The sequence below is a fragment of the Aythya ferina genome (assembly GCF_964211825.1).
Source record: "Aythya ferina genome assembly, chromosome: 14".
Taxonomy (NCBI): Eukaryota; Metazoa; Chordata; class Aves; order Anseriformes; family Anatidae; genus Aythya; species Aythya ferina.
In genome coordinates, this window is record NC_140312.1 from 11,136,065 (window position 1) to 11,163,750 (window position 27,686).

Consider the following 27,686-nt stretch of genomic DNA (forward strand, 5'->3'; position numbering starts at 1 on the left):
CTTTTCTATATTTCCATCTCTTATTGTCTGCTGCCCTGTGGAAGGCAGCTGCATTGTCTGCTGTGTCCTGATTTCACAGGAGTGGTTGGTGGCAGGGTGGCTGCTGTGGTGTCCAGGCTCAGCATCCCTCTGGGGTGGGACACACATGCTCATTGGGTGGGGATGTGTCGTGGTCATGAGAGAGCCCCCAGCTCCCACCCTTTTCATCCCATCTCACCCTTCCTGGCTGGGAGGAGACCATCCTTTGACCTCTTGATGAAGCTGAGGGCTCTGGGAACCCTTCTGATGGGCTCAGGTGCTGGAAATGAGCTGGTGGGATGTGCTGGTGGGAGGGTAGGGATTGGAATCAGCTGTGCTTTCTGGGCTGTCTCAAAGCTGGAAGTGAAGCACCATCCCTGGCTGCTGTACTCAGAGGAGCCTGGCCCCTTCAGACCTGGGTTCCCTGCTGCTGTGCCATCTGCTGGCACTGTTTGGTGGGCTTGGGGCAAGCCAAGGTAAGGTCAGGATTGGGCATGGCCTGTGCTGTAAGCCTCTACCCAATGTAAAGTGCACTGAGTGTGACAATCAGCAACATGTCTCTTTGCCTTGGGGACTTGGCAAGGGGTATGAGTGGGCTGTGAGATGTCTTCCTTGGGGCTTGGGTCTTCCCCTGGGTCTGTGGGGTGGCAGTAACCTCAGTGATGGGAAGAGGTGTCTCTAGCCACTGCCTGGGCTCACTGCTCTGGGTGCTCCATCCTTCCTATCTCCTCCCCACCAGCCTTCCTTGGCTGCCCTGTGCGCCTCAGTGCGGAGGAGTGGCTGAGTCTCCCCTAGGCTTTTTGCCTTGAGCCAAGCTGACGATTGCTGGTGGGAGCCCAGCCCCACCAGTCAGCATCCCTGGGAATATCACCAGCTTGTGGGGTCTCAGCCTTCTCTCTGTATCCACGAAGGGAGAGCTGGGCTGCCCTGGTCCCTGCGCCCTGTGCAAGGAGGCTGCCTCAGCCTGCGATACCAGCACTGTAGGGATGTTGGGCACTTGCAGCATCCTCCAGTATTGCACTGTCTGCCAGGATCTGTTTCCTCATCCTGGCCCTGAGCTCTGTGAGAAGTTGTCTGGTGAGGCTGGTGTGACCTAGGGGTCTTCTTGTGGTTCCCTGGCACTGGGGATGTGCTCACGATCTTCCTGGGCAGCTGCACGGTTATGTCCTGCACTGGAACAAGGCAGGGATTCTTGTTCTGGACCTTCCTGCAGCTCCTGGCTTGGTTTGGCGCACTCCATGTGCGTGGCAGGAGGAGCTAGTGCCTGTTTCAGTGTCTGCACACCCAACCCTGCTTCTCCAGCAGCACTGCTGGCCCCAAGCAAATGGGGCAGACATCAAATGTGCATCCCACCATCCCAGTGCTGCCCTGATCCTGAGCACTCTCAGAAAGATGCCTTGGTGTCAGAAAGTGGGGATGCAGCTGGAGTGGAGGTTTGCTATAAAGCGGGATTGCTCTTCGGGCACTTTTTCTTCTGAGGTTGGTGATTTAAGCTGGTCTTCCCTAGTATGGTGAACAGGAGAGGCTGGGTCTGCAGGCTGATTCTCTGTGCTGTCCTTTCTTGGATGTTCAGGCACAACAGTGACTGCAGGGCTTGGCAAACGTAGTAAGAGTCTGAGGCCTGAGCATGCCCTGGAGTCCAGGTGGGCTCATAGCCCAAAGGGAAACCTAGAGGAGGGTGAGGTGGCCTGGTGGCTTTGGGATGATGAGATGCAGGGTAAGATGCTGGGAAGGACCCTGAGGTTTTGGGGCACTGAGTTGGACGTACAAGGAGATATAGCTTAATCTGGGTAGAAAACAGGGATTTATTCTTCTCTACCCACAAGAACTAGGGTGATGAGAAGCAACAGGCATAGGGTCACCCAAAGAATGTTCTTTTTATTTTGCTGTGCTGCAGAGGCCAATGTGAAGAAGCATTATGCAGGCTCCCAGGGGTTGTGTCTATGTGTATGGGATAGTTGGGGTGCAGCCACTGATTCTGGATTTCCCCAGATGCATCACTGCCAGAAGCGGTGGGGTGCCAGGGGAGGGGCACAACATGGGTGTTGTGATTGCAGCCCCAGGAAGGCTGTGCGGTGCAGTAAGGCAGTGGCATGTTTCTCCTTTTAATGAACAGTAATTATTTCGTGAAGCCTGATCTCCCTCACCTGGGCCAAGCTCCAGAGAAGGAGCTTTGTGGAGCATCTGCCTTATTTCTACCTGATGGTCAGTCAACCTGGAGGCTGCAGCACAGAAAGCCAGCTGCTGTTGTGTGGGTTTGTCCCAGCCCTGTATGTGGGTGGCTGTGCCATTGCACACATGGCGTGGAGTTGTGTTTGTGCCTCTTCATGCTCTGGAGGGAATGGGTGCAGGCAAGGGGACTGTGCATGGAGATTTGGGTTCACTTCCCATCTGTGCCACTGACAGCAGGAAAGCTTCTTAGCATCCCCATGCTGTGATTCCCTGCCTGGCAGGATGCTGCTTTGCATGCTCTGCTAAGGAGCAGGCGGAAACTGGTCATGCACTGGATTATGTATCAGTATATCAGCACTGGAAATCAGCAGAAATAGCAATAAAAGTCTGTTCTTGCTCCAGCACCTGCCACTGATGGACCTCAGAGTATCTGGGATTCATCCCCTTGGGTGCAGGGCTGTGTCTGCAGCTGACCGCTCCTCCTTGGAGACAGCAGACCCTGCTCAAAATAGGACAGATCCTGTGGTGGTACTTCACACAGCTGGGAGGATCTGAGTGGGTGGCTAGGAGCGGAGGAGCCCTGGCTTGTTCCCAGAGCAGGTCTGCAAGGGACCTGCCTGCTGCCAGCCAGCAGCTTGTTGACTCTCCATGGGTGGCCATCTAGCTTTCCCAGCCGAGCTCAGCTCACAGCAGAGGTGCTACATCTGCAAAGACATAAACCTGTGGTCCCCAGACCTGTCTCCGATCTGCAGCGGCACGCTCTGTCTGTGTGGGGGAGCTGTGACGTGTCAAGAGATGATCTCTGTCAGTCCATCGCGTGGTGACATGCAGGCTCTTGGCATCTAGGCTGTTTTTCTCATTCTCAGAACTAGCTGGGAGTGCTGGCAGCGAGCACTGTTCCCCGAGGGCACTTGATTCTGCATGGTGGTGTGGAGAGACGATTTCCCAAGCTGTTGGAGCAACTTTGTGGTGCGTGTTGTGATGGAGGATGGTTGGGTAATGGGGCCTGAGCAGCTGGTCTGTTTGATGCTTGTGAAATTCTGCAAATCTGTAGCTGCTGTGTGGGTCTGAGCAATTTAGGTTGTCTTGTGTGTTGAAATGACTCTGAAAGTTGCCATCAAGGCCCACTTTGCAGCCCTCTGGGATGCTACGTGGCAGTAAATATTACTGGGAGGCAGGGCTGTGTGTGCAGGTTGACTTCTGCAGACTTCCTGGTGAGAGGAAGGTGCTCAACACCTGTGCTGAGAGAGCTTATCCAGAGCCCTCCTGCCTCAGGTTGCAGGTGATCTCTGGCCTCTCTTTCCTTCCCACGAAGGCACTGTGAGCTGAAGTGCCTTCTCCATGTCATCAGAGCAAAAGCACAGAGACCAGAGCAGTCATGTCAGGACAGCACAGGTGCAAAAAAGCAGAGGAAATCTGGCCCATGGGATTGACACGCCTGTAGAGAAAACAGCTGAATTTGCCAAGAAAGTGCATGCTGTCTCTGTAATCAGACTGGTAGCTGTGAACTATGGCCATTGCAGGAATAAGGTTCCAGATGGTTCTCCATCCCTCGAGAGGAGAGAACTCCATGGTGAGCTTTGAAATTGCTGCTCTCATTAGGTCATTGGCCAAACCTCGGATTTGGATGTTAAAACATCCAGAAAAGGGTCTGGTGACTGCTAAATCAGAGATGCATTAAGTGGTTTCTGGCTTCAGAATGGCAGATAGGCACATGTGATGGTTCTGATAGGAAACTGACCTTCTCAAACTTACCTGCCAGGAGAGCGGCCATGGTTTCCTTGCAGTGGCTGGTGCCAAGGCAGCCCTGGGTGGCTGCAGGATTGCAGCTGCCTGTGCTGGGTGCCAGCTGCATGGCTGCAAGTGCTGGTGCTGAGCTTTGGGGTTTTGCCATCAAGGTGCTGCTGGATGCAGCACTGCAGGTGGGGCCTCACAAGAGCAGAGCAGATGGGGGACCATCACCTCCCTCCACCTGCTGGCCACTCCTCTGATGCAGCCCGGGGTGCAGTTGGCCTTCTGGTCTGCAAGTGTGCTCTGCTGGCTCATGTCAAGCTTTTCACTCACCAGAACCCCCATGGCCTTCCCTGCTGGGCTGCTCTCCATGCGTTCTCCCAGTCTGTCCTCATGTCTGGGGTTGCCCTGACCCAGGTGCAGCCCCTTGCACTTGGCTTTGTTGAACCTCTTTAGGTTCGCTTGGGTGCAATTCTTAAGATTGTCCAGGTTGGGGACAACTTGGGATATTCTATGATTCTATGTTTCTATGATTCTGGGTTCCTTTGAATGGCATCCCGTCCTGTTGTATCAACTGCACCACCTAGCTTGGTGTCATCAGCAAACTTGCTGACAGTGCACTCGATCCTATTGTCTATGTCATTGACAAAGATATTAAAGAGTACTGGTCCCAGGATGGACCCCTGAGAGGCACCATGTCTCACTGGCCTCCACCTGGGCATAGACCCGTTGACCACCACTCTCTGGGTGTGGCCTTCAAGCCAATTCCTTATCCAATGAATGGTCCACCCTTCAAATCTATATCTCTTCAATTTAGAGATAAGGATGTTGTGTGAGACCATGTCAAAGGCCTTACAGAAGTCCCTCAGCCTTCTCCATGTCTGTTGTTACCAGTTTTCCCGCCTTGTTTACCAGAAGGGGTACACTCTTCTTGGCCTTTCTTTTCTGAGTAATGTCCTTATAGAATCCCTTCTTGTTATTCTTTGCATTCCTTGACAAGTTTAATTCCATCTGTGCCTTGGCTTTCCCAATCCCATCCCTGCACATCTGGACAGTATCCCTTTACTCTTCCCAGGCCACATCCCCTTGCTTCCACTGCCTGTGCATTTCCTTCCTACGCTCATTTTGACCAGCAGGTCCTTGCTCAGCCATCCTAGTTTCCTGAAGTCCCTGGCACTTCACCTCCTGAGCCTGTGAGGTGCTGAAATGCAGCACATAGATCTTTGCAGAGTCTCTGACTCTGTCCCCAAGAGGCTGCAGGGTTCATACTTGGGTATTTATTAGGTGGGCTTGTCTGGGGGCCACTTCAGAGATGACAGTGGTGCAAAGCTGAAGGCAAAGCAGCTTCCTCCCTCTCCTTTGGTCTGAGGGTGTAAGGAGCAGGGTCAGTGATGCCTCAGTAGGGCAGATGGCCCTGGGGAGGATTTGTGCTTGCTTCCTCTCAGGGCAGGGGTAGAACTGGCTAGGACTTTTCATGTGGCCTGAGACATCCCTGTGAATGGGGAGGGTGGGAATAAAGATCTTTAACTGTGGTATCAGGTGGGTGCTGCAGGGAGGGAGAATCCAGGCACTCCCCTTCTCTCCTGGCTGCCTATCTCCTGCCTGGTGCAGGGCAGCTCAGGTGCCAATGCTGTTGAAGGAGGGCCCCAGAAGAGAGGATGGGCCAAGGGACATGTCACTGGCAATGGTTCATACTGTGGCAGCCCCAGCTGCTGCACGGGTTGCCACTCCACACCTCCTGCTGGCCTTGAGAAAGGAAGAGTGGTTGTAGTGAGAGGCAGTGCTTGTGCGAGGGCCTGTGTGTTTGGGCTCCTCCTGTTGAAAACCAAGGTCAGCCACTAGCCAGGAGTTCCCAGGAGTTATCATGTCAGTGGGAAGGGGTGAGTGTGGAGCCTGTGGAAAACATATCCATGTCCCTAGGGCAGAAACCTGCCCAGCGGTGAGGCTTGGAGGCCTGTAGCAGACACACCTTCCAGTAAGTTGGGCTAATAACAAGATTTTATGTGGAACAGATTTATACTGGTCTAAATTCATCTTTTGCAGGAGGGTGGTGGAATGGCACACATGAAGGTAATATGGCTGCAGCGTCTGAAGGAAACCCCCCTCCTAGAAGTCTTAGTTTTATGACCAGGCCAGTGTTCTTCAAAATAATGTTTTCTCCTTCTCTGTGTGACCAATGATATGGGAAACCCTTCTACAAGGACATAAATTCTGCCCATCACTGGCTTTCTCTTGGCAGTGCTAAATTTCCTCCTGTGCTGCTGTTGTCTTTCTCCTTTCCCCCTTCTCTTCTCCCTCCCACACCCACTATTCTCTATCATGCATCCTCTGCTTTCAGAGCAGTAATTGCAGATGAGCTCAGAAAACCCTAACATGTTTTTAATGATGGCTTTGGTTTCTTTTTCTGCAGTGTTCTCTGAGGCTGCACCCTGTTAGAAAATATGAATTTGTTTCAGTGAGTCTTTTTGTTTAGACTTGAGGAAATTTCCTTAAAATTCACTTTTAAGATGATAAATGGGAATATGAAGTTGTCCAGTGTCATTAAATGTGCAGAACACTCAGATTTTACCTGCCTGCTAGAGAGGACTCTCAGCATCTCTTCTAGATGTCCCTGTTGCAGGAGGTTGCTGGTGAGGCACAGGCATTTTTTTTGTAGGAAGTAAGGTGATTTTTGAGGTGAAAAATCACAGAAGTCTGCCTAGAGCAGACCCTTGTGCCCTACCTAATAACCTGTGATGAAATAACAGGCCTGGTAAATGATGGGAGAGCAGTGGAGTGCTGGAGCACTCACTGGGAGAGCACTCCTGGAGTGCTGGGTCCAGTTCTGGGCTCCCCAGGACACGAGGGACATGGAGCTACTGGAGAGAGGCCAACCAAGGGCCATGAAGGGGATGAAGGGACTGGAGCAGCACTGCTATTAGGAAAGGCTGAGGGAGCTGGGACTGTTCAGCCTGGAGAAGAGAAGGCTCACGGGGAATCTTGTTGATGCCTGTAAATAGCCAAAGGGATTGTTCAGAGAGGACAGAGCCTGCATCTTCTCAGTGGTGCCCAGTGCCAGGACAAGAGGCAATGGGCACAAACTGGAGCACAGGAGGTTCCCTCTGACCATCAGGAAACACTTTTTTTTACTGTGTGGATGACCAAGCACTGGCACAAGTTGCCCAGAGATGTTGTGGCATCGCCCTCTTTGGAGATATTTAAAAGCCATCTGGACACAGTCCTGTACACCCTGCTCTAGATGTCTCTGCTTGAGCAAGGGGTTAGACCAGATGACCTCCAAAGATTTGATCCAACCTGAAGAAGTCCATGACTGTGATCAGCTCAGGACCTCTTGCCCACGTGGTTCTCACTTGCCTGTTATCGACTGCTGGAGACTTACTGGATATGTGGATCCCCCTGGTTTGTTCAGGGGTTTGAGTTTGTATGTTAGTGTTTTTTGCTATAGGGTACCAGAAACCCTTGGTGAAGCCAGCAGCTGGGGCCAGCACTCTGGTCTCCATGCTCCCTGCTAGTGAGTTTAGTGGAGGTTTCCACATAAAAAAGGAGCACTGGAGTCAAGGAGCCTTGTATCTGCCTGTAGAGTGCAGAGCCAGGGCTGTACCCGTGCACTCACCTGGCTCCTCTGGCCTTGTATGCTGGCTCTACGTTCCTCATCCTTTCTGAGTGAGAGCTGTGAAGGGGTAGCATCTCTCCCATTCAGCTTCATGGGACAGAGGTCACTCCAGTGCTGTCAGATGCAAAATGATGCACAAGAATACACATATGAGTTCTTGTGCAGCCACGCAACTGAGTCCTGAGAGTCCATCACCCATGCTGCTTTGGACCAGGTCTGTAATATGCTCACTTCTTGCTTTCCCTTCTCCCACTCCCCATAGGTCTTATCCATTCCTGCTGAGGCCCTACTTGTCTGTATGAGGCAACTATGACAGGTAGGATGCTAAGAGCCCTTTGAACACTCTCGTGTCCTCCTGTCACCCCCAGTGCCCTCCTAGGGATGTAGCAGCATGGACTGAACTCTCTCCAGTCTGTCTCTTGGGCAAAAGGGGGGCTGGGATAGTGTGAGGAGCAGCTCTTTGCTGTCTTCAAACTGGAGTGTATTTCACTTTTCCTTTGTAAAGAGACGCCCAGTGCTGGGCTTGGTGGTGTTGGCAGTCCTGCCTGTTCCTTGCTTCTCAGCCACCACCACCTGCTCCCCGCTCTGCCTTCCTGTGCAGGTCAGTGATGCAGAAATGACAGGGTGAGGACAGAGGCAGCAGAGAACAGCTGCCAGGAAGGCTGCAGGGTGGACATTTTGCCTTTCTGCCCTGCAGCCTTGTGAGAAAGTATCCAGGTGAGAGCAAACATCCTGCCTGTGGCAAGGGACCGTGATGCTTGTTCTAGAGCAAGCAGGTGAGCGGAGTTGAGTGGCATGCCTGGGGCTTCTGGTCCAGCTGGTGGCCTCTAGCTGCTGTTGAAACCTCTGCAAATAGATGTGGGACCAGAACTGTTTGTGCAGATGGGCTGTGACTGTCCTGGCCCTTCTGACCTCTGCTGTGAGCCTGTGACCTGTGCTCCCTCTGGTCTGCTGGACAGGCAGCAACCAACCCATGCTGTTTGCTGCCTGTCCCATGCTCAGCAGCTGGGTCTGGTTTTGCCGAGGGTGCTAAATGGTGGGTTCAGAGTATGAATGGGAGCAATGGAAGGGGACAGGCCATTCCAGACAGGCAGCTATTGTTGTTTTGGTATGTGAGAGCTTCCCTTCACCTGTGTGCCTTGGTTCCCTGCACCGACTGTGCACTGGCTTGTGCAACACAGGCTTCCAGAGGCTGCTGGCAACAGCAGTGCTGCTGCTGTGGCTTTGTATCCCTCGCAGCCAAGATTGGTCAGAGTCCTTGGAGAAGCCTTCAGAGTCACATCAGCATCACTACTGGTAGCTGAGCCAGCTCAGTGCAGGGGATGTGCTCAAATGCCATGGGGAGAATGTGCGAAAGAGAGAAGGCACCAGCAGCTAAAGCAGAACAGGGTTGGGTCACCTTTATTGATGCTCCAGCAGCCTTGTTCAGAGGCAAATGGAATAGTCTTGATGTTGAGGTATTGCACTGAGATACTCAGCAGTGTGTGTGCTGTCTGTCAGAAGCTGCATGCTGCATGTGTGTGTTTATGGCAGAGAAATGGAGTAGCTCTGCCACTACCTCTTCCTAAACCAATTCCACCTGGCTCCTTACCCAGTCAGCAGAGGAGAGGAGGGATCTGTGCCTCCTGCCTGTGGATGTGGGGATATTTCCCTCTCCCTCCCCCTTCAATCAGATACTTGCAAAGCTTGTAGCAAGCCAAGCATCACTTGCACTCCATCAGATGTGTGTGTCTATAAAAAGCTTCTCTGGTGTTGCAATTGGGTGGGCTGCCTGTGCCACGTGGTCTCTTGTAAAGGCCTGTGTTGCTGAGCAAGTGGCATTCCACTTATTTTTGGCACTAATAATCTTTAGTTAATACATAAATTCTGCTTAAATTCTGGATGGAAAATAAATCCCAAGTGGAGGCCCTGCTAATAAGGCAACAGACGCTTCAGGGAGCCTGGGATGCTTGTCAGCAGAGTGGTCATGGCTGCTGAGATCTGAGAGCAGCAACATGCTCATGCATAAGGTTGTTACAACTTCCCATGAGCTGTCGGACTAAATTGCAGAAGAATTAGACAGATGGCCAAGGTGAGGTCTAACTTTAACTGCCGGATCTGGACTTGTTACAGCAATCGCCCCAGTGAGATTCCTAGTCCCGTGCTTGCATGGTGAGAAAAGGAAGGAGTTGGAGCATCAGTTGAGGTCTGCAAAACTGCAAAACACCTTCCCCTCTGACAGGCTGCCAAGAGGCCAAGCTGGTTTGAGGTTCTCTGTAACGCTGCTCATTTCTTACCAACCTGCTGCCATTCACTCCAGTGTATTTCCCCACATCCTGGTTTGTCTCAGGGAATCTTCAACCCAGACCTGAGGGTGTCTGACGGCTACATTGGAGTGGCTGTTTCCTTCCAGCAGTATATGTGCATGTGAGAGCCTGACTAGGGAAACCTGGCTTTGGTGGTCAGGCCAAGGAAAGCATGATTTCTTGTGGCTCTGACTTTAGCTTTTGCTCCACTGCTCAGTGTGGTCACCTGAATGAGAGCAGAGCCCAGCATACTGCTGGGGGTTTTGTGGCAGTATGCTGCCCAGTGCTGTGGGTACAGCAGGGCAGAAGGCCCACAAGCCTGAGCTCATCATGCATACGTTGGGTTTGAGGGTCTAGGCTGGAGCTGACTCATTTCTGTGCCCCAGCAAGAAGTCAGCTCAGCAGCAGCAGCATTACCTGGTGACTTGCTCACTCCGCTGCTCTGCAGTGATGCCTACCACACAGACATAGGGACAGTGGCTCTGCTCTGGAGCCCAGCAGTGGGACAAACCCCAATGTGTCTCCTTTGTGTGACTGTGCTGAAGCCATTTTTTGTTTGTATGCCAGACTGACAGGCCACGAGGGATGTACTCACTGCCATGTCAAACTGCTTCCTGATCTTCTGCCACTTTTATCTGTTTGCCATGAGATAACATCCAATTTATATTGGATGCTTTTTGAGATATGCTCTTTATTTCTGAAGAAGCAGCTCTCTATGCACTTTTCCAGGGTGTTCTCCACTGGCAATGAAGGTGGCTGGTAGTCTGCCAGTAAGTCCCACTCATGCCCTGCCCTGCCTTGTCACTTCCCTTGGAGCTGGGACTGCCACTCAAAAGGGGGGTACATGCTGATGGCCAGGCTAAGGGAGGGATCAGGCCCTGATCACCAGCTCCAGGCAGAATCCTTGTTGGTTTTTAATGAACTGCAACTTTTTCCAGAGTTGAAAAGGGATTGGAGGTTAGCTGGGGTTTGAAAGAGAGCCAGTTCATCCCTGGATCTCCTGCTGGCCTGCCTCACCTTGTGCACAAACTCAGCCCCTGTGCACTCATCATGTTAACCCCTTACCAAGTAGCACACAAGATTTTAAAGTCATTTAGATCTCAGATTGTTCAGTGATGTTCAGGTCTCAGTCACAGTCACGACCGATGGTGCAGCATTGGCCTCATGAAGTGAGGAGTCTGAGGTTATTTCCTCTGTGCTGTGGATTTCCACTGGACCCTATTTCTCTCCTCTGTAGTTTCCGTCCAAAAGCCTGATAGGGAAAGGCTTGGTTGTTTAGCTTTTGGGGGCAATGGTGTGCAGTTTCTTTGTTTTCCTTTACTCTTGAATGGGAAGGGAGGGGTCATTCTGAAGCCCATTGGGGCTGTATTTTCTGCAGCAGGGAAAGCCCTGGCTAGTGCTACCAGTGAGCATCCTTAATGCTATAACCCAGCTACAGCCCACGGGCAAAATTTAACAATCTCGAATCTTTATGGGGGAGCTGTAGGTGAATGCAGATATTTTTCTCTTCTCTGATCCCCTGTAACTCTAACTCTATTCTCATCTAGGACCTGCCCTGAGGATATATCACACTGTAGTGGATGCTGTGGCATCAATGATGCGGGGACCCTGGGATGCTCCTCTGGAATCCCCCCTAGCAGGGGCCTTGGAGAACTAAGTGTGTGTGCCTGTGTGTTTGTGCTAAAGGCTTCCTTTAAAGCCAGAAATTATCAATGCTGGAGATTGGGGGAAGAAAGAAATCCCAGCTTCTCTGCACCCAGTAGGCAGCAAATGAGCTCTTGGGGTTGGTCGTTGCTAAGCACAGGGCTGGCAAATGAGAAAAGAGCGGTCCAGGCATGGGCTGAGACATCCCAGCTGGGGCTGGCAGCTGGGCTTGTGCCCATGTCTGGAGCAGACACACCAACACGAGCGAGAGCAGTGCAGGGGAATGAGCATTTCACATGCAGTGGCAAGTCCTGGCTGCCTGAGGCTGAGCTGTATAGGTTTGGCTCAGCCCCCAGGATTGTCCTGGTCTCTCTGGTGTGCATCCCTTAATTTCTTGTTACTCTAACCATTCACTGTCCTGCTGTCTTTTTGGCCCCTTTGTACCTAAAGTGCCTCTACCCACTAATCCTGTGTATGCCAGACCCCAGTTCTTGCTGGGGAAGCTGTGTGTCCTCTCCGCCTCTCTGTTTGCTCTGGGCATGGCTGAGGTGAGAGTGAGCCAGTGCAGGGCCTTTTCTGGATCTCTATAAGAAAGGTCCTGCAACACAACAACTGGATCGATAAGATAGCTGTTCTAATAAGACAGAATAAGAAAAGAAATACAGATAGTGAGTAAATCTTAAGTCCCTTCAGATGCTGGGCAATCCACATTTGCTCAGAATCAGACAGACCCTGGATGTATTTCTCCCATGGTGTAGATCAAATCCCATCCCTGGAAAGAAGCTTTCACTTCTGGTTGTTTGAGCAGTTATGCAATTTTCTTTCAATAACACAACTCTGTTCCTAAAGGATGTTCTCATGAGAACTTTCCTGCACTGTTAGATAAACAAACACACAGCTCTGCAGGTGGCGTGATCACCAGTACCGAGTGGGACCTGCCTGCAGGCTTCTCTGTTACAATGAGCTGCTGAGTCTGTCCTGTAGCCACGGGGTTTGTGCAGCACATCACAGGCTCTGACACAGTGCAGAACAGTGCAGGCATGGGTGTACTCAGGTCATGGATGCATCACTAACAGTTCTTGATGTAGAGTGGTCAGAATCAATACCCTCTCACTGCTGAACCACTCCTGAAATGTAGGGTGCTTTCCTCTAAATATCACTGGTCACCCTTTTGGAGTAGTTGGGTGCTCCAGGCTCCAGCCCAGTGTGATACTTTTTGTGCCCATCACCAAATCTGAGGCTCTCCATATAGCTCAGGCTTATCCTGGCCTCAAGCCTGGTATGTGCACTTGGCCCTCAAGCCCAGATTCTGCACCTGGGATGGGGCACCCCTGGCTATGTGTACAGACTGGGGGACAAGAGGCTGTGCAGAGCAGCCCTGTGGAAAGAGACCTGGGCATTCAGCTTGACAGCGTGTTGAACGTGAGCCAGCAGAGTGCTCCAGCAACCAAAAGGGCCAACCGTGTCCTGGAGTGCTTCAAGCACAACATTGCTAGCTGGTGGAGGGGAGTGGTTGTCCCAGTCTGCTCTGTGCTGGTGTGGCCTCACCTCAAGCACGCCATGCAGTTTTGGGCACCACAATGTACAAAGGATATAAAACTATTACAGAGCATCCAAAGGAGGGCTGCGAAGAAGGTGAAGGATCTAGAGGGGAAGACTCATGAGAAATGGCTGAGGTCTCTTGATCTGTTCAGCCCAGAGCGGAGCTGGTCTGATTTTTGAGTGGTCCTGTGTGGAGGCAGGAGTTGGACTCAATGATCCTTGTGGGTCCTTTTCAACTCAGAATATTCTATTATACGTACTCTGCTTCCAGCATAGCTCCTGAGATACCAAACTTTCATACACAAGGGAGTGAGAAAGAGAGCTAGTTTGGCATCTTCCTGCTTCTTTTTTGTTCTCATCAAAATGATTTAGATTTATATTGGACATAAGGAAGAAATTTTTCATGATGAGGGTGGTGATATCCTGGAACAGGTTGCCCAGGAAAGCTATGGATGCCTCATAACTGGAAGTGTTCAAGGCCAGGTTAGATGGGGCTTTGGGTAACCTGATCCATGGCAGGGGGGTTTGGATTGGTCCCTTTCAATCCAAACCATTCTATGTTTCTATGATTTTGCTGTCACCAAAACTTGGGTTGTGTCTGTGAATTTAGTAGTATCTCTTCAAGACAGCTTCTGGAGTAATGAGTATGAGGAGCAGCTGAGGGAGCTGGGTTTGGTTAGCCTGGAGGAAAGAAGACTTGGAGACCTTATTGTACTTTACAACTACCTTAAAGGAAGTTGTAGAAAGGTGGGGATCAGGCTCTTCTACCAAGCACCAGGGATAAGACAAGAGGAAATGGCATCAAGTTGCACCAGGGGAGGTTTAGGTTGGATATTAGGAGAAATTTCTTTACTGAAAGGATTGTGCAGCATTGGAATAGGCTGCCCAGGGAAGTGGTTGAGTCACCATCCCTTCAAGAGACATGTAGATGTAGGTAGAACCTGGTAGCATGGTTTAGTGGTAGACTTGTCAGTACTGGGTTAAAGATTGGACTAGATGATCTTAGTGGTCTTTTCCAACTTGTATGATTCTGTGACTGCATGGGATGTCCACAAGTACCACTGTGCATTTAAGAACATTCTTTGCTGTTCTCCCATCAGTAGAGAAGATCCTACCAGAGACAGCGAGGGAGGAGGCTATAGCAGCAGCCTGGAAAAGGGAGTGATTTGGAGATGGGCAAGAGGTTGGGATTTATTGTGTAAGGAAATGGCTACTTACGAATGCTTAGAGCATAGGGAGCTGGAGTAATCTCTCATTGCCTCCCATATAAACAATACCAGGGCTCCTGGGTGGGGCAGCCTCCCTTGCTGCCTGCTCCTTCCCCCAGGGGAAGCGATGAGCCCCCAGACCTGCATACAGGTGCTACACTGTGGGATGGAACCAGTGTGTGAAAGCCCCAGGGCTGCTGTGTTGCATTCAGCCTCCTGTCAGAGACACACCGGAGGACTGGGAAATGGTGGGTGCTGGTGCCTGGGTCTAGAAGGTGTCAAGAGGCATAGCTTATGATTCCCAAAGCAGGGCAGCATGGAGGCTAGGATAGGGAGGGAGTTGAGCAAGAGGAGGGGAAAAGAGCTGATGCTGTTGAGGAGAGCAGGGAGGCTGAGGCTACAGCAGCCTCTATGGTGGCCCCACTCTCAGCTCATGAGGGGCTCAGATTACCCACGAGATCAGGGCAGGGACCCAGGGATGGAGAACAAGGCCTGTATGCAGGCAGGGCCAGCCTAGCTCTGTCTTGTTCTGCCTGCAGTCCCCGCTCCACAGAGCTGAGCTAATCCCCACTGGGCAAAGCAGGGAGGGCGCTGTACTTTGATGGAGACAAGGAACGGTTTAGAGGGAATTAGAGGAGATTTATGGTGGTGAAGGAAATCACAGTAAGCGTGGCTGGCCTGGCCTGGGTCAGGGACGCTAGGCTGTACAGAGGGGCTTGCCTCCTGGGCAGACACCTGAGGAATCACTGCAATGGCAGTAGGGCTACTCTCAAGGGTTTCTTTTAAAGCCTCACTTCCCAGAGCTGTGAGACTGCACAGAAATCTTAGTTTCCTTGTAAAAGGTTTGTAGTAACTGAGACAAGCTTGGGAATATGAACCAGCAAAGCTCATTCCACTGGGATGCGAATAAACATATTCTAGCACTTATTCAGTATCTTTCCTGTTTGCTTGGAATCCTCCCCCAGCTTGGGTGTGTCCAGCTCCCAGTTCAGCACTATTTTGGGTTAGTAGCAAGGAGAATCCAAAGAATTTCCATGTTTGCAGGTCTGCCCCAAGGTGTCTCCCAGTTAAAGCTTGCTTCCAGTTTTTAGACCAGTGTATGGCTGCTTTGGGGACCAGCATCTTGCATTGGTAGCTCAGAGTCTGTTGTCCCAAGACTTCGTTGTGCAGCATCATCTCTCCTGGCTGGTCAGTTGGCTCCTCAGTGCTGGCTGAGTGTACTGAAGCTGCATGCAAGATGAGCAGGCTTCAAAGCCATCATCTGTTCCTCCTGACTTGTCTGGGCAAGAGGTGAAGGCTGGTGGACGAAATTGGTGCTGACCTTGGCTGCTTTGGTTGCTAGTGGTTATGGAGGACATCCTGCCAGCTCGGGCAGGACATTGGCTGTCATTACCTGGGGTGAGCTGTTGGAGCAATTTCATCTCACAGCCCTGAGGACGCCAGAATGTGGTGGTGTCTGGCAAAAACACAGGTAGACTTCTCCACAGGGGCCCGAAACCCGGTGGGTGGGTGGGTGGGAGGCTGACAGCTTCTCCAGCTGTCCTCAGCCTGCTACAAAGATCCCACTTTCACTTTCGAGGAGGAAGTATCTCCCAGCATGTCAATGAGATGTTTGTGTGCTCCCTCTGGTGTCTGGCAGGACTCGCCTCTTCAGAAATCACTGGGCTTGCTGGTGTTGGCAGGCTGGGATTTAGGATGCAGCTTTACGGGGGAACTTTAACTCCAGTTGTGTAATGTATGGGCAGAAGCAGTGGGGTGGGTGTTGCGTATCCCAGCTGCTGAGCAGTGGTGTAGTAGCATAGTTTCCCTCATGCACAAAAACGGAGTGGGAGAGGCCAGGAACCTGTGGTCAGGTGGAAAATGTCTCATTGCTGCTGTCCCCAGGGGCATCTGCAGAGAAAGCTCAGCAAGGTGCTTGCTGGAGCTTTGTCTGGAGCTGGTCCTGTGCTCTGCTCTTAGAGCTGGCAGTATTTTTGCTCTGCTTCCAGCAGCTATTTGGATAGCATCCATGTGAGGAGACTGCAAGACCAGAGGGAGGAGGACAGTAGCAGCACATGTGAAGCTGCAGCAGCCGGAGTGGTGTAGGACAGAAGATAGAGACGTCATGGGGGAACAAATGTGAGTCCCCAAATGATCGTGGTCAAGGACTAACTGAGGAGTTAGCTGAGCAGTTCTTGGAGTGAGCTGGCAAGAGGATGAGCTGAGTGTCTGGTGGTTGGTGGCTGCATATGAGCTCTTCACCCATGTATGTGCACAGATGTGCAAGGCACTGCCTGCTAGGGGCCTGTCGGTGCTTCCAGTGCTGCTTGCTGCTGCAGTACTCCAGCTGCAGGGCTCTTGGGAAGCTCCTCATGTTACAGGTTCCTCACAGGAACCTGGGGCAGGGAGGGAGAGCATTCTTGGGGGAGGAGGTCCAGAAAGAATCATAGAATCATAGAATATCCCAAGTTGGAACGGACCCATAAGGATCATCGAGTCCAACTCCTGGCCCCACACAGGTCTACCCAAAATTTCAGACCATGTGACTAAGTGCACAGTCCAAACGCTTTTTAAACTCCCACAGGCTTGGTGCAGTGACTACATCCCTGGGGAGCCTGTTTCAGTGTGCGACCACCCTCTCAGAGAAGAACCTCTTCCTGATGTCCAGCCTAAACCTCCCCTGCCTCAGCTTGACACCATTCCTTCAGGTCCTATCACTGGTGACTTAAGAGAACAGATCAGCACCTACCCCTCCACTCCCCCTCATGAGGAAGCTGTAGACTGCAATGAGGTCTCTCCTCAGCCTCCTCTTTTCCAGGCTGAACAGGCCGAGTGACCTCAGCTGCTCCTCATATGTCTTCCCCTCTAGGCCCTTCACAATCTTTGTAGCCCTTAGGGCTCTCCTTAGCCTGAGACAGGAGATGTATGAGGCCTATAAAACAGTGACACGTCTCCACCTGGGGTATCCAATGAGACGTGTTCCCATACCTGCATGCTCATGGACAAGGCATATGAGAGATCTTAGGGATGGAGAGATGCACAGAGGTACGTTTTTTTTTTTTTTTTCCCTTTTTATTATTTCAGTTGTGATAATGATTTCCCTTCCCCTTGATGCCACAGAATTGTCTGCCAGGCAGTCTGAGTCCTAGAGTGGCTTGCCTCAAGGTCATGAAGCAAAGGCTTCCTTGAAGGAATGGCTGAAGCCAGTGCTGCTCTAATGTGCTTCTGGGCATCTTTTTTCTAAAACCAGTGCAAAGGGACTGTTGCTTCTCCATGTAGGCTCTGCTGAAGACTTGTGTCCAGCACAGACAGCCTCTGACAATGCTCCAAGGTGAAACAGCAATTTGTCAGTGGCCTTGTCAGATGCTGATGCCTCATTCCACTGAGTATGGATTTTAGGCTGCAACGTGTATTAAGTTGCCCATTTAACTGCTAGCTCTAGCTGGATGTTGTTTTCCTGCTGCTGGGGGAGAGGGTGAAGGATGGACTGACCTGCATTTTATTGGAGCTTCTTAATCTTTTAATGCTTTGTTTCATGGAGATGAAACAAACTGAAGCAGGAATTGGGCTGCTCAGATAAGCAGTTCTTGTTTCTCTCACACAAATAGCTCTGTTGAGTATCTGTAGCATGCGGTGTGCAGTACTGGGGAACAATGGGGGAAAGCTGTCTCTCCTGTCCCTCTGGGTGCTAGACATCTCCTGCCATGGCTCCTCTCAAAATCCCTCAGCTGCATTGCTACTAGGCTGTTCTCTGGCACAGATACCAACGTGCAGCCCATGTCTGTGCTACTGAACATAATTGAAACAGGGTGGTTATGTACAGAGGACTCTTAATCATGCCTATTTTTGAACCAAGACCAGGAGTTATTTCATCCTGGGTAAAACAATATTGGGGGGTCTGCAACAGCTTGAGAGAGCAGCCACACATGACCCTCGTGCAGTTTAATTTACTGGTATCACTGTATCTTAGTGTACGTCTTTCAAGAGATCATAGCTAATAGAAAAAAGATGCCTGTGGTACTCAGTGATGCAAATACTGAGCCTTAGGGACTGGTGAATATTTTTTAGTGGCCACCCTTTACAGTGCTGTGGTGCTTGTAACCCAGGAAAAAAAACAAACCCCAAACCCAAAGGTATTTTTTTTTTCTCAGAAAAGCAGGAGTGGTGGGATGGTGTCTCAAAAGAAGCATTTATCAAATTGTGCCCTTCTTATAGTCCCATCATAAAAGATTATGGGTATTGGGAAGGATCTATCTAAAATGAAACACAAACTTGCCTTCCAAAGTGCTCCAGAGAGGCTGAAGAGAGTGATATCCCTTCCTCTCCTAGCACAAGGCTTCCTGGAAGAGGTGTGAGAAAATTGAGGAAACCTCAGCTTTGGTCTGCTCTCTGCCCTTCATGGGCTGCTGGAAGTGATGACAGGTCAAGGTTCATGGAAAGGTTTTCATGTGATGACTTCTGCATGGTGAGACCTTCATAGCTCTTTCATTCCTGAAGGTCTGGAGGAAGGAGAGCATTCCCAGGAGGGACCAAATTCTGCTAATAGGCCCTGCAGAAGGGGTGGTTTGCTGTTGGACAGAGCAGGGTCCTCAAGCTGACTTGGGTGGTGCTACAAACTTTCCCTGGGCAGGAGCTGGCTCTCCGTTACATTCAGCATGCTCTTTGGAGTTCACAATTGGAGCATGCTGTCCTAGAAAACTGTGTATTAGTCTCAGAGTCTCTGAGGCCCTTGCTCCTGTGTAGTCATATCCAGTCACAGAAAAGTGGGACAGGAGAGACCTGGTGACAGCTCAGACGTGGTATCAGTGCAGATGGGGAGGAAATGACGAGGTCTGTCAGCTCCCATGCTGTTGCTGATGTGAGCCTGGCATGGCTTTTTCGCAGGTGCTTGGAAAACTGAAGGGGAAATCAAGGTAGAGAAGATGAGGGCTGGTGTCTCAAGCTCAGACAAATGGCTTTTTTCTATGCTTAACAATTTCTCAGGTCATAATTGAGGACTCATTAAGTGATTATTTTCACCTGTGGCTTAAGGGCATCACCTGTCATTGATGATGGCCATGATGCTCTTCAGAAACGATCCACATCAGCTCTAACTGCTCAGGGTGAAGCTCCTCATGCCACAGTGGTGTGGAGAAATGTACCTGAGATGAGATGCTCAGCTTTGTGTTGAAAAGAATTCTCCGATCAAAGTTTTATCTGGTAGTAGTAATGCATTCCATTGCATCTATTTCTAGTAGTACAACTGATAAGGTGAAGTTGGTGAAGTCAGGGGATGTTCAGAAATCGGATGCACTTGTCCTTGTTTTTATTCCACCCTGTGTTACTCCCTCATATCCCCAGCTTGTGGGAGGTGAGAGAAGCTGTTAGTTGTAGTGGTGCCCTGTTAGTTTCTTGCTTCTTCCTGTCTCCTGTGTAGCTGGATCTCCCTGTCAGAGCTTTCTCATTCCCTCTATGGGAATTCCCTCTACTTTGGCAGAACTGACACCAATAAAGCAATTTTCTTATGTTTGTCACAGGAAGTGGCTGAACACACAGCTCTCTGCTCTTCATGGTCATGCCTGTGCAGCTGCCCTGTAAACATATACTTTTTAATTATAATAAGCAATGTCTTCAGGGAAAGCTGATGAAATTTTCCCTTAGAAAACGGTTTCCTGCTCCTTGGGTGACTTCAAAGAATATCCCATGGGCTTGTTTTCCGGGGGAAGGGAAGCCAATGAAAGACATCTCTCGCTGGGCAATGTTATCAAGGGTTTGATGCAACTTCCAGTTGATTCCTTGCACTATACAAAGTATTTTTTGCTTGTCTTGATTGCAAGGTTGCAGAGACAAGCTATTCAGGGATGCTGATGAGTGGCTCAAGAATAGCCAGTGCTCAAATAAGTTGTAACAGCAGTGTATCTGGACACAGACCTGGAGACTTGCAAGGGCTCTGCCACAGCACCATAATTTCCATTTCATGATTTGCAGACCAGTCCTAAAGGCCTTCTGATTCCCACTTTCACCCATATTTATGAAGTCTCCTTATGCTTTAAGCTGCTAAAAGGTGAGGAACCCTGTTAAAAGCTAGCTATATCCTCTTAAATGAACATAAGTGATGGGAATTGCAAGAGGTCATGGAGGATTCAGAACAGCCATCTAGGAGAAGTAATGAGCTGTGTGCTGGGATATGGCTATGCAGGGAGACAGGTCTGGAGGCTCCTGGAAAGGTAGCACATCTTATAAGGGACTGCCTCAGACCTCCCCAGAAACATCTGTGTGAGAGGTACTGGGAGATTTTGCATGTCGTTCAAGACCTCCCTCTAGGTAGGGGATTCCTCTCTAAACTCTTGTTCGGGGGGTGATTAGTATGCAAAATGGGTGTGGAAGGGCATCTGGAGGGCTGTAGCCTAAGTTCCGACTAAGAGTTGCCTGATGCAAGGTGCAGCATTTCGGCATCCCGTGTAACTCTGTATCTTGGAGCAGGTCCAGGCCTAGGGAGGCTAATGAAGACATTCTCATTGATTGCAATAGTTGCAGTGTTTGTGCAAAGTCATATGTACAACTTGAGGAGCCAGTCTGTTAAAGCAGCAGAGACTTTGGGCATGTAGTAATGGCAGGTTCTGAGCTGGGCAAAGTGTTTTCCAAGGTAAGCTTTGGGATTGGGACTCAAAGGCAGAAGCTGCCAGGCAGTCTGGAAGTGCACTGAGGTGTGGGGTGATGGGGCTAATAAGTCTGTAGCCTGGGACATCCTGTCTCCTCTATTAGGATGGGAGATGGTTTAGAGGTATATGTGACTGGGGGTTCTGTGTGCCTAATTTCTGCATCTTAACAACAGCTTTACCCAAACTGGAGTAAGGCTGCTGAACCCCTGCTAGGTCCACATGAGAAGACAGAATCACAGAATGGCTGAGGTTGGAAAGGACCTCTGAAGATCATCTGGTCCAACCCCCCTGCTGAGCAGGATCACCTGGAGCACACTGCACAGGATGGCATCCAGGCGGGTTTTGAATATCTCCAGAGAAGGAGACTCCACCTCTCTGGACAACCTGTTCCAGTGCTCTGTCACCCTCCCAGTAGAGAAGTGCCCCCTCACACTCAGCCAGAACCTCCTGTGCTTCAGTTTTTCCCGTTGCCTCTTGTTCTGTTGCTGGGCACAACTGAAAAGAGACTGGCTCCATCCTCTTGACGCCCTCCTTTCAGGTAATTATATACATTGATGCGGTCTTCCCTCAGTCTTCTCTTTTCTAGCCTAAACAGGCCCACTTCTTCCAGCCTGTCCTCATATGACAGGTGCTCCAGTCCTCTCATTGTCTTAATAGCCCTCCTCTGGACTTGCTCTAGTAGCTTCATGTCCCTCTTGTACTGAGGAGCTCAGAACTGGACACAATGCTCCAGGTGTGGCCTCACATAGAGGGGGAGGATCACCTCCCGTGACCTGCTGGCAACACTCTTTCAAATGTACCCCAGGATCCCGTTGGCCTTCTTGGCCACAAGGGCACACTGCTGTCTCATGATCAGTCTGCTGTCCACCAGGACCCCCATGTCCCTCCCCAGAGCTGCTCTCCAGCAGGTCAGCCCCCAGCCTGTACTGGTGCTTGGGGTTACTCCTCCCTAGGTGCAGGGCCCTGCACTTGCCTTTGTTGAAGTTCATCAGGTTCCTCTCTGCGTGGCTCTCCAGCCCTCTGAATGGCAGCACAGCCCCCTGGGGTATTAACCACCCCTCCCAGCTTTGTATCATCCACAAACCTGCTGAGGGTGCACTCTGTTCCGTCGTCCAGGTCATTGATAAATAAGTTGAACAAAACTGGACCTGGTACTGACCCCTGGGGGCCACTGCTAGCTAAAGGCATCCAACTAGACTCCGCATCTCTGAGCACAACCCTCTGAGCTCTGCCATGCAGCCAATTACCAATCCACCTCACCGCCCATTCATCTAAGCCACGCTTCCTGAGTTTGTCAATGAGACATGCTGTTTAGCTCCAGCTAGATAGCTAAACACCTGAAATGAGTTTAAATCCAGGGCACTAGTAAACTTGTACAGTCTGGAGACACAGTGCCACACCAAGGCTTCTTGTAGGGCATCTGCTGCTTTTACAGAGGGCTGGAAGGAGGGGGATCAAAAGGTCCCAGCTGTCTGGAACTATTTGACCTGATCCTGGTGCTCTGTACCGGTACTGTCTTGGGGAATGAACTCTTGTCCTTTCCCCTCCATGTTCACAGTCCCCCTCTGCCAGAGCTCCCTGACTTCCAGCTCTGCTGCTCGGCACAATTGGGCAACTGGAAGTGGCAGTCTTCCCTTTGCCTGTCCGAAGCTGCCAGACACTGAGCAGATGGTTTCATCCACACCTAGACAAGGCTCTATCTACTGGGCTGACGTGGAAGGCAAAAGAGATGCATGAACAGCTATACATTCCCTCTGTCATCACCTCTGCTGATATGCTGTGGCCAGGTAAGACTTCTGATATATAAAGAGAGGGGTCAACATGTGGGGTGGCCCTTGATCCCAGTCCAGGTCTGCAGAGACCAAGTGCAAGCAAGGAATGAAGAGCAGGATTCAGCTGTTGTGTGTAATGGGGCCACATTTTGTGGAGGTTGCCAGTTACACACTGACCATGGTGTTTGCCAGCTCCCAAGGGAGGAAGCAATCTGTGTCATCTCACAGCGGGCTTCCTTAAATCTCAGCCTGATTAAGTGATGGCAATATGGGCTGCCCAATACAAAAGAAACAGCTTCCTTCTCTGAAAAGGGCTGATTGTTAGTGCAGAGATGGCCTGTTTAATTGTTTCCATTTTCCTGCAGGTAGAGGCTAGTAACACATGAAATCACCAGATTCTGACTCCGTTTGAGCAGATATCTGGAGATAGTGTCCATTAGCCAGCAGCATCAGGTTGGTTACAAACTGAGTCTGCCGTGCATCTGGGAAAGGTGAATTTGAATGCTCTGGGTTTCTTTTCAAACTCAGGATGTCTGAGGGATTTTGGGAATATGCACCCAGCTTTTGACCTCCTGTCTGTCCTTGAAAAAGCAGTATTTGTGTTTTTTGTGTTGAAATGTAGGCTAACATACCCATGGACTGCACACAGAGATGCTGAGACTTGCAAGGTGGCATTGCTATAGAAAGAAGTGGGTAGATCCTTGGAATGTTTTTTTTCTTGGATTTTTGTGGTGGGTTTTAGACACATTTGTGAATGGTACCAGTGGTTTTCCATCAGTGCATTTGCTGAGAGCTGTATCACAGCAGGTCTGGAAAAGGAGTTTAATGCTCAGACATCTGATGAAAAATTGTTGTAAGTAGTTACGTCAGAGTTATTTATTCATTGCAAAGAGATGAAAGCTTTTTGGAATCAGTACAGTCATCTTAGCTTGTGGCTGTTGTTTCTCTTAGTTTCTTGTGTATTTTAGGGATATAATTAATTATAGGGAATGGCAAATGCTCAGAAGAATACAGTTCAAACTGAGCTGTTTTCTTCATATATTTTTCCCTTTGTTCTCAGAAAGCAGTGAGCTGGTGCCTACCTTAGTAGCAGGTCCTCAGTATTCAACATGCAAGAATAAAATATTGTCAATGACAGGTTGCCTGAGATTGTGTGTTTGTGCTGATATACAAACAGACATAAGTCCTTCTCTAGTTTGTGGAGCAATGAGGTATTGAGGTAGGATAAAGGCTAGTGTCAATCCATTTTGACTGGTGGTCACTATGTAGAAGACGTAAATTAAGAGCTGTCTGCTGGAATCCTCTGGAGACAAGTGGGGTTTGTGTCATGTTGATTTGGAGGACATCAGCCTCAGGTTTTGCTACTCTGCTGCTCATCAGGAGGTGGTCTGCTCTTTGTCTGCAGGGTCCCAGTGCTGCACAGAGAAAGGTGGGATGGCCTTGCACACTGCTTAATTTCAACACTGGTTAGAAGCAACATTAAACCTGGAGATATTTATATGCAACCTCTCACTGAAAAGCTTTTAAACATACCCTGACATCTTTACAGATGAGTTATGTTGGGATTTCTCACTTTCTATTGAAAGGCAGGAGTCTAAATGAGTTGTAACCTCTTGAGCAGAGCTGTTAGGCATTGCAAGGCACCAGCCACCAGCACGGGAGGTGCGCTGAGGAGCAGTTTGCAGACAGCTGGGAAGGCACTGTCAGGGGTGGGATCACTCTCTGCTCACATTGTACCAACTTACCTACCACTGCTGAGGAAGAGCACCAGTCTTGGCAGACTGTCTGACCCAGTACAACTTTTATGGTAGGTCAGGATGCTTGAGCTTCCTCCAGGGCTGGGACTGGAGCTTCAGTATCTCCAAGGGCACTTTTTTCCTATGAGCTGTCTCTGATTCCCATGCTGCATAATGAAGTTCACTATGCATGGGGATGAGCACTTCCACACTGTGTAACCTTTGGCCTAGGTCTCCTCTGATCCCCATGTAGTGCTCACTGGCTCTGAGACATGGGTAATTTCTGGAGTTTGAACAGTCCCAGATTCCTATGATCTCAAAGAGGTATGGGAGCCCAAGCATGATCTGACCCATGTACAGTGGTACCAAGTAGAAGAGGCTGAAATTATCTCCTCTGAACAAGAGCCCATGTACAGAAAGATGTACCTGTGATGTGGAAGGATAGTGAAGAACTGGGACCAGGGAGCAAGACAGGAATCAAATCCTTGAGATGGTGTAAGCACACCTAGAGGGAGCACAGCAGTGCCCCGGTACCCTCCAGACATGTTTGGAGCCCTCCTTCCTGTACATCCCAGATATTCCTATTGCCTCCCTGATAGGCACTGGCCCAGACTGCTTGGGTAAATAAGTCTGAGGAGACGTCAGTTTCCTTGGAGGGGTCCATTTTGAGACCCAAAACTTATTTTGATGTAGGGCCTAAGATTTAGACTGACCTAGATGATATCCACGAAGAAGAGCCACCATCTATCAGAAGGGAAACTCCCTCTTCTCCTGGGTCATGTTTGGGATACCTGTTTCATTCCCCTTAAACCCTCTCTAGAGCCATATGGCAGATGTTAATGACTTCCTTGGGATTTAGATGATGACTGTCACGATGAGGGACCCTGGCCTATGCAGATGCCAGCTGTCACATTGAAGCATGGTAGTGTCAACCTTTGGATATTTTTGCTGAGGAAAGCAGGGCTTGCCTGTCTGTGCAACACAGAAGACCAGCTGGCCTCACATATTTCACATTATTTTCTTTGTCCCGGAGAAAGGCCATGAACTATCAAGGACTTGATTGCTGCTGCTCTCAGATGGTTCTGACTCTCCCTGGGCCCTTCTGGGAGCTGATAATCCTCCCATCCCAACAACACCTTTTTCTAGTCCTCTTCTCCCCTCTCCTAGTAACAGTGTTAGCTCTACTATGTTCATGTCTCTTTCAGCCTCCTCCTTTCTTTCCCATCACGTACTGGCCATCCCCACCTGCACTCAGCCCAGCTTCCCTTGCTTCCTGCCCCAGTCTCTCTGCAGCTCATCACCACCAGCGTGTCCTGACAGGCTGGCAAAATTTGCAAAATGAAAATGTCTTCTACCACATTTTTCAGTTTTGCCACCAAAATTTGACAGAGCCAAGAGCCCGAAGATGCTTCTGCTGTCCTGCACATGCTCAGTGACATGAAGGGGATCTAGACAAGTTTCTCCTTAGCAGTTCCCAAGCTATTCTTTCTCTCATGTAAGTGCTCTTAAAATAATTATCTGATCCTAAGTGGCTGGAGAAGTTCAGCTTTGAGACTGATGTTTGGCCTCATCTTTTTTCCTTTCTTTCAGGCCTTGCTGCTCCCAGAAGAAAGGGCAGCTCTTGGAGGACACTAGTCCTGAGAAAGCCTGTTGGATCACCACAGCCCACTTGACTTCTCCAATCCCAAATTCTTCTGCTTTTAACATAGGCAGTAGGCTGGCAGCTGGCACTTGTGAGAGCTGAGGAGGTGAGTTCATGGGAAGAGAACAGCTTTCAGTTTCAGTGCTTGGGGACTAGCTGGTGTTTAATTGGGATCTTGAATGATTTTTGATGTAGGTGAGAAGGGACTGTCCTAGGGAACAAGGGCTTGGGAGTGTGTGGCCCAGTGGGATGTGATTTGCCTTTCTGGGCATAACTGAGCCTCATCTGGTGTCCTGACTCTAACTCTATACGGGTTCCTGTCTGGAGAGAAGTGCCCAACCCATTAGTTAGTCTAGGCCCTGAATTTTACTGATAGCCTTTTTAATGATTGACAGGACTTTTTTTAGTTGTCTCAAACTCAGTGGCCGTCTTTTTAGAATGTATCTCCTGTGTACCAATTCCTCAACTTGTCCCATGTATCACTGCAGATCTGTTTGGGATTCAGCTTAGCCAAGACCATCAGTATTATGGGCTTGATTTTCTAGTCCCACCCCTTGCCTTGATCTCAGGGTGGATCATGAGGAAAATAGAGCATCTTGCAGATGATTTAATTTTTGCAGGGATTTGAGTTCTCTGGAAAAACTCCCTGGAGAGATACTCAGCTTAATCATGATTAAGGCCAACAAAAATCTGGTAGCTGATCCTCTGAGTGAAGAGGGGCTGTGTTTGATCAGTAGATGAAACTGGGTTGTCTACTGGGAATTTAGAGGGATTTTTTTAGGCCTTATTTAGTTTGTTTTAACTGCCTGGGCAGCACTACACTGGCCAGACCTCGTGGGTGAGACACTGATATTCATGAAGATGCCTTTATCCGGAGAAGGCTTCATCTTTTCCACAAGGTGTCATGGTTTTCTCTTTAATATCCTAGGGATTATTTTCAGGCTGAGACATGTGAGGAAAGAAGAGACTGATAATACAGATGGAACAGAAGAAAATGTCAAGTGATTAAACAGCTGTACAAGAATGCAGATGCAGCTTAAGAGATTGACTGTCGCCTGCTGGATAGAGAGATGGAAAGAAAAATTGCATTCACCTGCATCAGGATCGCAAATCCCACCCCTCTGCCTGCATATTTTCAATTGCATTTGTTACTTCTTTTGAGACTTCCCATGTGTAAACTTTCACAGAGCTCTGTACTGCACCTTTATAGCCCTGGTTGCAATTCTACCTCCCAGAGTCTCTGGTCTGTTTTTCTTTTGTGGGGGGAAGAAATCCTATAAAAATAAAACGTATGCAGTCAAATGAGCTGTTTGCCATGCCAGTGTTTTCTTTGGCTCATGTGTCTGCAGTACATTCTTGCATATGCATGACTTTAAGTGTCAGAGTTAATGTATACAGATGAGGGAAAATTTGCAGGTAACTGTGCAGATAAAAAATGCATCAAGCAGAATGTGCCTCCAAAGACGGAATAATTTGGGCTGCTTTCTTGAAACATCCTCTTATTACAGTGGCTTTAATGCTTTCTGTGTGCTGCAGCTCATGAACAGGCGCTATGGAGAAATGAGCAGGTGTTTCCGTGCTCACACTGCTGGAGAGAAACCCAGGGACTTGACAGGACTGCACTTGATGTGATTAACAAACTGCACCTGGAGTAAATTCCTCTGTCCCTCCCATGGAACTGCTTTATACAACCTCCAGAATGA

The 27,686-nt window shown here is 49.8% G+C and overlaps 1 protein-coding gene and 1 long non-coding RNA gene across 6 annotated transcripts in view; both read left to right on the top strand.

Annotated features, from left to right (window-relative positions):
* Window positions 1-27,686, top strand: part of NRG2 (neuregulin 2) — a 177,229-nt gene that overhangs the window by 7,839 nt on the left and 141,704 nt on the right. The gene's annotated exons all lie outside the window — the stretch shown is intronic.
* LOC311444257 lies at window positions 393-27,288 on the top strand. The gene is made up of 4 exons (XR_014697782.1): window positions 393-499; window positions 25,731-25,836; window positions 25,932-26,089; window positions 26,912-27,288. It is a non-coding gene; the product is annotated as an uncharacterized lncRNA (long non-coding RNA).